The following is a 9,376-nucleotide window of genomic DNA, read 5'->3' on the forward strand; positions in this document are numbered from 1 at the left end:
GTAATTATGATAGAGGATTTATTAGGGTGGCTCACAGGATGGGAGGTGGAAGAGGACCCAGGAGTGGTCAAGGATAAAAGCCTGGACATTCACTGCAGTTACTAGTCTGAGTCTGAATCAGAAAGCTGAAGAAACTGGAGACCAATGTCCAACAGCAGTGGTGACGATTCGTGATCTTCCAAGACAGGAACACTTCCATTTTTTCTTTTCGCTTCCATTCATGGTAGAAGCCTATTGGTTGGTGCCCCCAACATCTGGGGTGGGTCTTTTCTTTCAATTTGCTGGCTGACATGTCAGTAATCTACAGCCCACCCAGAACTTTTAATCTGCTAAGGGGTTCTTAATCAAGTTCACAGTCACAGTCAATGAGCACAGTTGACATTATCTACAGTAAATGCTTGTGCATATTATGGAGTTTAAAAACAGGAAGTACTTTGTTTACATATGTTGCATCTCACCTATCTTGGATTCTCTTTAAATTTACTTCACTAAATCTGTTTTTATTTTTAGGGTGTTTGCTTGGCTCTTGTAGCTTTGAGTGAAACAGACCCCTTACTAACAAAGGAAATACAAAACTTGCAGGAGAGAAACACTGATGGTCAGAAACCTCAAGAAAGAATTCTTAGGGTAACTTAAAACTGGTGCAAAGAATCATTTTGGCTGTATCTTCAAAGAGACTATGGTTTTAAGTTTATATTTTCACTGATATTTCCATATCAAAGTCTTAAGTATTTACTATCATGCAATAATAAGTATATATAGCATAGCATCTTGGTTTCTGAAAGACATTTTGCTGAGACACACACGCTTCAATTTCAGTCTTCTAATGCATATTCTCTGTAGAGGGTTCCACTGCAGCACTGGGTTGATCCCCCCTGAAGGACACAGCAGAAACCTATGAGACCTTAAGATTATAGTCTGTTTAGCTGGGGATTTAGCTTAAGGGTTCCTCCAACTGCCTCACAATTGCAAGGACTGGAGTTTGATCCCCGGTACAAAAACAAAAACAAAAAGGTATAGTCTGTTTCTGAGATACCACAAAGGAAAATTTCACACTTTCGGCAATACTTTAGTATATTAAAAAATAAGAGGCAGAGGGAAAAATGACAATTATTTTTCATTATAAGTAACCTATATTGCTCAATCTATAAAGAAAATGTTTCCAAATCACAAATTGGGACAGATTAGGTGTGAAAGGCTATTGAACATTTACTAAACTGCATTTTAAAATAGTATTTGGTTTTAAAATTACTTCTGCAAGATTCTTGCCTGTCACCATCTTCTTGTATAATAGGCCCATTAATTAATGTGCAATATTCTATACACATATAATAATAGGCATCTAAAAGTTTAAACTTTTTAGAAACTATTCTCAGCACCTAGTTGCATTAGTCTAATTATCCATTCAACAACTGATGATATAGGTACAGTATTCACTCTCCTTTTACAGATAATTTAACTAAGGTACAGAAAAGTTAAATAACATTTTCAGTACATCATTTAATTTCCAGATAAAGCAATTGACTAGGAAGAAAGGCAACTGAGATTCTTCACTTGTCCCTAAATCCAACCTTATGTCTCAGTTACATTCTTATCACTGTGGGAGACAGAATATCTGACTCCCACAGTTTAAAGGAGCACAGGTTTATTTTGGCTCACAGTTTGTAGTTTTCAGTCCATAGTTGGCTGGCTCTAAGGCAGGGTGTCATGGCAGAGGGGAAACAGCTCATAGCAGGGCAACAGGAAGAAGAAGGGGATCAAGGGAGGAGGGAAATTTACCCTTCCAGGCCACACATCCAGTGATTCAACTCATTAACCAGAGTTCAGGTCCTAAATCACACTTATCTGTGAACTCCTGAGCAGACTAGTCCAATGATGTGTATCATGTCCTCAAGACACAATCACTTGCCAAAAGCTCCACTATGAAAGTATGAAGCTTTTCTGGGCATCTATCTATAAGCCATAACATCTTGTAAGTCAGATATTTTATACACATATTCATACATATTTTTCTAAAGTATGTACTATATCCTTTTACATCATATATCCATTTTCACATATATCCCCATCTCGTAATCAAAGAAATGTTGAATAACAGCTACTAGTTAGCTGCTATTTTGAGCTTTTCAATACTTACTTATAACTTGGGACTATAAAATGAATTTTGCTGTTTTAAAAAGAAAAACAAATGTTTAACACATCCTAGTGTGAGTAATTGTGTGTCCACCAGTAAAGTCATTGAAAACTCACCATTAGACTTTGGGGAATTAGCTGAATCATGAAATGTTAATATTTCTCATGAAGAATCTACCTTCCATCTTAGAGCTTTCTTAGCTGCAACTTTTAGATCTCTATTTCTCAAACTATAAATCAGTGGGTTCAGCACTGGAATGATAATGGTGTAGAACCCTAAGACAACTTTGTCAATGTTGGGAGAATACACCTAACTCTAACCCTAACCCTAAGAGATGTGTCCCCTGATAGATGGAAACAGAGGTCAGGTGAGAGGTGCATGTGGAGAAGGTTTTCATCCTTCCACTGGCAGAGTGGATCTTTAAGACTGAGAAAAGAATGAAAAAGTAGGAGATGATGATGATGAAGAAACAGATAATTTCCACAGAGCTGCCAGAGGTGGAGAGAAGCCACTCAAAAAAATTTTTTTGTTGTATATCCTTTCATTGGTACATTTTAGGTGTACAACATAATGAAATTCATCATTGGAGATATGCACCTTTACATACTCTCTTGGTTCTTATTTTCCCCTTTCCCCTACCCTCCCTTCAACCTCTCAATCCCTCCCTATTTACAAACACTTTGTTTCCATTTTTTCATTTTCTCATATTAATTCCATTCCCCTCTTTCCTTTCTCCTACCCCTCCCACTTCCCCCTCCCATTTGCCCCTTTTCTTCCTATTTTACATTATCTATTATAACTTTTAGTCCTTATTTATACTTTCAGTTTCTCACACTAGAAAATATTCAGTATTTACACGTGTGCCCTATTTATTTCACTGAAGAGTATCATCACAATGTGCATCCATTTAGCAATAAATGTCTCTAATTTCTCTTTATTGATGACTGAGTAGTACTCCGTTTTATAAAAAAACACATTTTCTGGATCCAATCTCCAGTTGATGGGCATTAGGGCTGTTTCCAAGTTTTAGCTATTACAAACTGTGCTACTGTGAATATGGGTGCACATATATCACTGTGGTACGATTCTTTTAATTCTTTGGGGAAGATACCCAACAGGGGAATAGCTGGGTCAAATGGGACTTCCAGTCCTAGTTCTTTGAGGTATCTCCATACTGATTTCCACAGTGGTAGCACCATTCTACACTTCCACCAGCAGGGGAGCAGTGTTCCTCTTTCCCCACAGCCCCGCCAGCATTTGTTGTTGGTTGAGTTCATGATAGCAGCCATTCTTTCTGGAGTGAGGTGAAATCTCAGCATTGTTTACATTTGCATCTCTCGAATGATCAGTGATGTTGAACATTTTTTCATATGTTTATTTGCCATGCCTACTTCTTTGTCTGAGAAATGTCTGTTCATTTCAGATGCCCATGTTTGGATTGGGTCTTTAAATTTGGGAGGTCTGATTTTTTTAAGATCTTTATAGATTCTTGATAGTAGACCTTTGAGGGACTGATGGTGAAAATTTTTTCCTACATTGTGGGTTGTCTCCACACGGATGGTGGTTTCTCTTGCTGTGCAGAAGCTTTTTAGTAAAAAGAGATCCCACTTGTTGGTTGTTTGTGCTAGTTCACGGGCAACTGATGTTGTGTTCATAAAGTCTTTTTGTACCCCAATGTCTTGAAGAGTTTGACCTAACCTCTGTTCCAGCCGGTTCAGGGTTTCTGTTTTTCTATTTAGATCTTTAATCCATTTTGATTTTAGATTAGTGCATGGTGAGAGATATAGATGTATTTTTAGTCTTTGACAAGTTGGAACCCAATTTTTCCAGCACCATTTATTAAAAAGGCTATCTTTCCTCCAGTGAGGGTGTTTGACACCTTTGTCAAAGATGAGGTGGATGAGTGTGTCTGGAGTTGTTTCTGCATCTTCCAATCTGTTCCACTGGTCTTCAGGTCTGTTTCTTTGCCAGTACCATGCTGTTTTTATCACAGTAGCTTTGTAGTATAGTTTCAAGTTGGTGGTTGTGATACCCCCTGCCATGTCTCTGTTACCTAGAATTGCTTTTGCTTTTCTGGGTCTCTTATTGTTCCAAATGAATTTTTGGATTTTTTTCTCAAGGTCTATGAAGTATGCTGCTGAGATTTCAATTGGGATTGCATTGAATCTATATAGCAATTTTGGAAGTATATCCATTTTCACTATGCTGATCCTTCCTACTGAGGAGCAAGGAATGTCTGCCCATTTTCTGATATCATCTTCAATCTCTCTTTTCAGAGTGCTATAGTTTTCATAGAAGAGGTCCTTGATTTCTTTTGTTAGGTTGAGTCCTAGATATTTCAGTATTTTGGTGCTATTGTGAAAGGAATTGTTTGCCTATTTCTGTCTCAGTGACTCGTTTTTCATATAGAGGAAAGCTATTGATTTTTATGTGTTGACCTTGTATTCAGCTACTTTACTGAATTTGGTTATTAAGTCTCAAAGACTTTTGGTGGAGTACTTGCAGTCTTCTATATAGAGTATCAGGTCATCTGAAAATAATGACAATTTGACTTCTTCATTTCCTATCTTTATTCCTTTTATTTTTTTTTCTTGTCTAATTGCTGTGGCTAATGTTTCCAAAACTATATTGAACAGGAGTGGTGATAGGGGACATCCTTGTCTTGTTCCTGATTTTAGTGTGAAGGATTTCAGTTTTTGACCATTTAGTATGATACTGGCTATTGGTTTTTCATAGATGGCTTTGATCAGATTGAGATAGAGAGCATCTATTCTGATTTTTGTAGGGTTTTTAACATAAATACATGTTGGATTTTGTCAATTGCTTTTTCTGCATCTATTGAGATGATCATACGGTTTTTGTCCCTGGCTCTATTTATATAGTGTATTACATTGATTGATTTGCATATGTTGAACCATCCTTGCGTTCATGGGGTGAATTCCACTTGATCAGGGTGTATGATCTTCTTGATGATCTTCTGCATTCTGTTTGCCAGTGGATTTTTGCATCTATGTTCATTAGTGAAATTGGCCTATATTTCTCTTTTTCGGTTGAGTCTTTCTCTGCTTTGGGGATCAAGGTGATGTTTGGTTCCAGGAATGATTTGGGGAGTATTGCTTCCCTTTCAATGTCATTGAAGAGTTTAAACATTAATGACAGTAGCTCCTCTCTAAATATCTTGTAGAATTCAGCAGTGAAGCCATCAGGACCCATGCTTTACTTGGATGGTAAGTTTTTAATTACGTTTTCAATTTCCTTCATTGATTTTGGTTTGTTTAGAATTTTTAGGTCTTCTTTATTCAACTTTGGTAATTCATATGGGTCTAAGAATCTGTCCATTTCTTCTGTGTTTTCCATCTTATTGGCATATAGGTTCTGGAAGTAAGTATTGATGATTATCTGGATTTCTGATGGGTCTGTTGTAATTACACCCTTTCCTTTCCTAATTGCTTAGATTTGGGCCATTTCTTTCCTAATTGACAAACACTTAGTCAACCTTATAAGAAAAAGGCAAGAAGATTTGTAGACACGTATGAATTTTCTGATAAGGTTGGCTAAGGGTTTGTCAATTTTATTTACTCTTTCAAAGAACCAACTCTTGGTTTCATTGATTTTTTGTATTGTTTTCTTAGCCTCCATTGCATTGATTTCTGCCCTGATCTTTATAATTTCCTCCCTTGTATGAGCTTTGGGTTTCTTCTCCTCTTTGCTTTCTAGAAGCTTGAGGTTCAGCATCAGGTTGTTTAATTGGGCACGTTCTGTTTTCCTAATATGAATATTCACTGCTATGAATTTCCCTCATAAGACTGCTTTCATTGTGTCCCATAGAATCCCATATGTTGTATTGTCATTGTCATTTATTTGAAGGAACTGTCTGACTTCTTGTTTAATTTCCTCTGTGACCCATTGGTCATTCTGAAGTGTGTTGTTCAATTTCCATGTGTTTATGAAGTCTTTGCAGTTTCTTTTGCTATGGATCTCCAATTTCATCACACTATGGTCTGATAATATACAGAGGATAACTTCAATTCCTTTGCACTTACCTAAATATGTTCTATGAGTGAGTATGTGGTCTATTTTGGAGAATGACCCATGTGCAGCTGCGAAAAATGTGTATCCTGATTTTGTGGGGTGGAAGACTCTGTAAACATCTGTTAAGTTCATTTGTTCAAGAGTATGATGGAGTTCCAGTATTTCATTACTTATTTTTTGTCTAGTTGATCTATCTATTTGTGACAGTGGGGTGTTGTGGTCCCCCACTACAATTGTGTTAGTGCACATATGACTTTTCATATCTGCTAATATTTGTTTTATATAGCTGGGCGCACTCATGTTTGGTGCACAGATATTTATGATTGTCATGTCTTCCTTTTGGACTGTTCCCTTTACAAGGATGTAGTGTCCTTCTTCATCTCTCTTAATCCGTGTTGGTTTGAAATCTACTTGTTCTGCAAAGAGGATAGCTATTCCTGCATTTTTTCAGGTTCCCATTGCATGGAGTATTGTTTTCCACCCTTTAACTTTCAGTCTATGAGTTTCTTTTCGAATTAAGTGTGTTTCTTGTATGCAACATATTGTTGGCTTTTGCTTCTTGACCCATTCTTCCAGTCTATTTCTTTTGATTGATGAGTTGAGACCATGAACATTGATGGTTATAACTGACATGTATTGAATTATCATTGTCATGACTTTTTCTTTTTGTTTGATCCTCCCTCTTTGCTTTTAATTTCTTGTCGTGCCCAGTAGATTCATTCTGTTGGGCTTCCTGGGGTTGTGATCCTCATTGTCTTTTCCCAGGATTTTGTCTAAAATTTTTTGGAGTTCTGGTTTGGTATTCATGAAGCTCCTAGGTCATGAAAGTATCTTATTTCACCATCAATTTTGAAAGATAGTTTTGCAGGGTACATCAATCTGGGTTGGAGTTTGTTTTCCTTTGGGGTTTGAAAAACATCACTCCAAGCTCTTCTTGCCTTGAGGGTTTGCACTGAGAAATTTGCTGTGATTCTGATGGGCTTTTCCTTTTGTATGTGATTTGTTTCTTTTCTCTAACTACTTGTAGAATTTTGTTCCTCTGTTGGGTTTCTGGAATCTTAAGTATTATATTTGTATGTGTAGGGTTTTTTTTATCAAGGCTATTTGGAGTCCTATATGCCTCACTTATTTGTATGTCAAATTCTTTCACCCTGTTTGGGAAGCTTCCTGCCATCACTTCTGTAAACAGTTTTTTTATGTCATCTGCACTCTCTCCTGTTTCTTCATTGACTCCAGTCAGTCTTATGTTATTTTTCTTTGCATTGTCTAGCAGCTGCTGGATTAATTTCTCCTGGTCCCTTAAAATATTAAATAATTTTTTCTTTTCCTGGTCACTAATTGCAATCTTATCTTCTATATCTGAAATAGTGTCTTTACATTGGCTCATTCTGTTGCATAGACTTTAAGTGGAGATTTTAATCACCAGGAAATCTGTTTGCATCTGTTTTATGGATTCCACTTTTTTCCTATGTTGGCTTTCCATCATTTTCCTCAGCTCCTCTATTTTTTTGTCTCCATCCTCTCTAGATTTATTAATTATGTCTTACACTATGGGAATGATCTGTGCTGTTATGTGAGAAATTATTTCTGATTTCATTTTTTCCAGATCTTCTTTTGTTGCTAGTTCAGGGAGTCCAGGTGTTTGAGTATCAGAGTATTCCATCTCATTTCCCTTTGGGGTTGCTCTAGGTGATCTGGAAGTCTGGTTCTGTGGCTTGTTTACCCATCTTCTCATTTTGATGCACGAGGAGGGGTCGGGGGGGTGTAGAGTGGGTCTGTGTTCTTGGAGCCTGGGCAGCTCACCTCCTCTGGGCTCAGAGTGTGGCATGCCTCCTGCCACCTAGGAGCCATGGTGCACTGATCTGCCATTCGTTAATTGATGTGTCGGTGCAGGAGGGCATAAGCTGAGGGGGGAGGACACAGAAAAAAATGATTAATGATATTTCTGTCACAGTATTTCAGAATAAAAGCAAAGGACGTATGGACCAGCGAATTCATGTTGCCTCCAATGTATGAAAAAACAATCAGCTGTATGCAGATGCCCTGGGACATGATGACAGTGTAGAGCAGAGAGTTACGAATTGCCATATTGTGATCCTAGGCCATGGCAGCCAGGATGAAAGATTCGGTGTCTGCAAAAGCTCAGAAAATGTAAAACTTCAGGGCACACCCATAGTAGGAGATGGATTTTTTCTGACAAGTAATTGACCAACATTTTGGGGACAATGACTGAGGTGTAGCACAGGTCTATGAAGGACAAGTTGCTGAGGAAAAAATACATGAGGGTTTGAAGGTGCAGAGCCATCCTGATTAAAAGCATCAGTCCAGTGTTGTCTACTAAAATCATATCATACAGCACCAGAAATGTGAGGAATATAATGATCTGATGTTCAGGGTGCATCAGGAAACCCAAGATAATAAACCCAGTAACCAGCATATAGTTTCCCAGTGCAAGTTCCATCTTCTGAGTGGCTTCTCTTTTTTAAGAGAACCTGATTTCCCAACCTGTTAGGTAGATGAAGAGAGGATATAATTAGTTATGCAGTCTTTTTCTTGTTTTTTGAAAGTATATGAAAACACTACAAATACAGACACCATTTCCATCTACTTTCAAGTATAATCTTTCATAGATGTACCTCAGAGATAGTGGCTGTAAGGTTTTACAACTCTTACAGCTACTTGATAGAATCCAATCAATGACTGCTTTGCCACTGGGCAGTTGGTTCTCTGTGTTTGGGGTCAGTGTTTGATACTGCTTCATTTTGAATGCTGAGCATGAAATAATACTGGCTGAGAGGGGTGATATAAGGAATCAATGAAGGAACAGATAGATGCTGGTATAAAGAATAATGGATATATGGCTTAAAATATATTTACAGAGTGTGTTTTGCAATGACAATTTTAGAATAATTTGCTTCTTCTATCCAAGGTTTGATATATAATAGTTTGATATATGTCTTGACAGTGGATGGGGTGGTTTAATTGAGAATATGCTAGAAAATTGTTTATAATTTAAAAATATAAAACAGAAGCATTATTACTGAAATGAAACAAATGTCAGTAAATATAAGGTCTTTGAATATTTTGGGTAGAAGAGTTTAGGATAATGCTTTAAATCCTGTCCACATATTAAGCCAAACTGACAAATTGGTAATTTGTTTCTATATATTTATCACTCACTTCTAGGAAATAGTCATCACACATTAGTTG

General features: G+C 37.2%; 1 pseudogene; it reads right to left on the bottom strand.

Moving 5' to 3' along the window:
* Positions 1-2,296: 2,296 nt before the first annotated feature.
* Positions 2,297-8,627, bottom strand: LOC106008586 (olfactory receptor 5I1-like; annotated as a pseudogene).
* Between the last annotated feature and the right edge of the window lie 749 nt (positions 8,628-9,376).

This window comes from Heterocephalus glaber, unplaced genomic scaffold, assembly GCF_053883595.1.
Source record: "Heterocephalus glaber isolate CG9 unplaced genomic scaffold, H.glaber_assembly_v1.0 deba00000896, whole genome shotgun sequence".
Lineage (NCBI taxonomy): Eukaryota > Metazoa > Chordata > Mammalia > Rodentia > Bathyergidae > Heterocephalus > Heterocephalus glaber.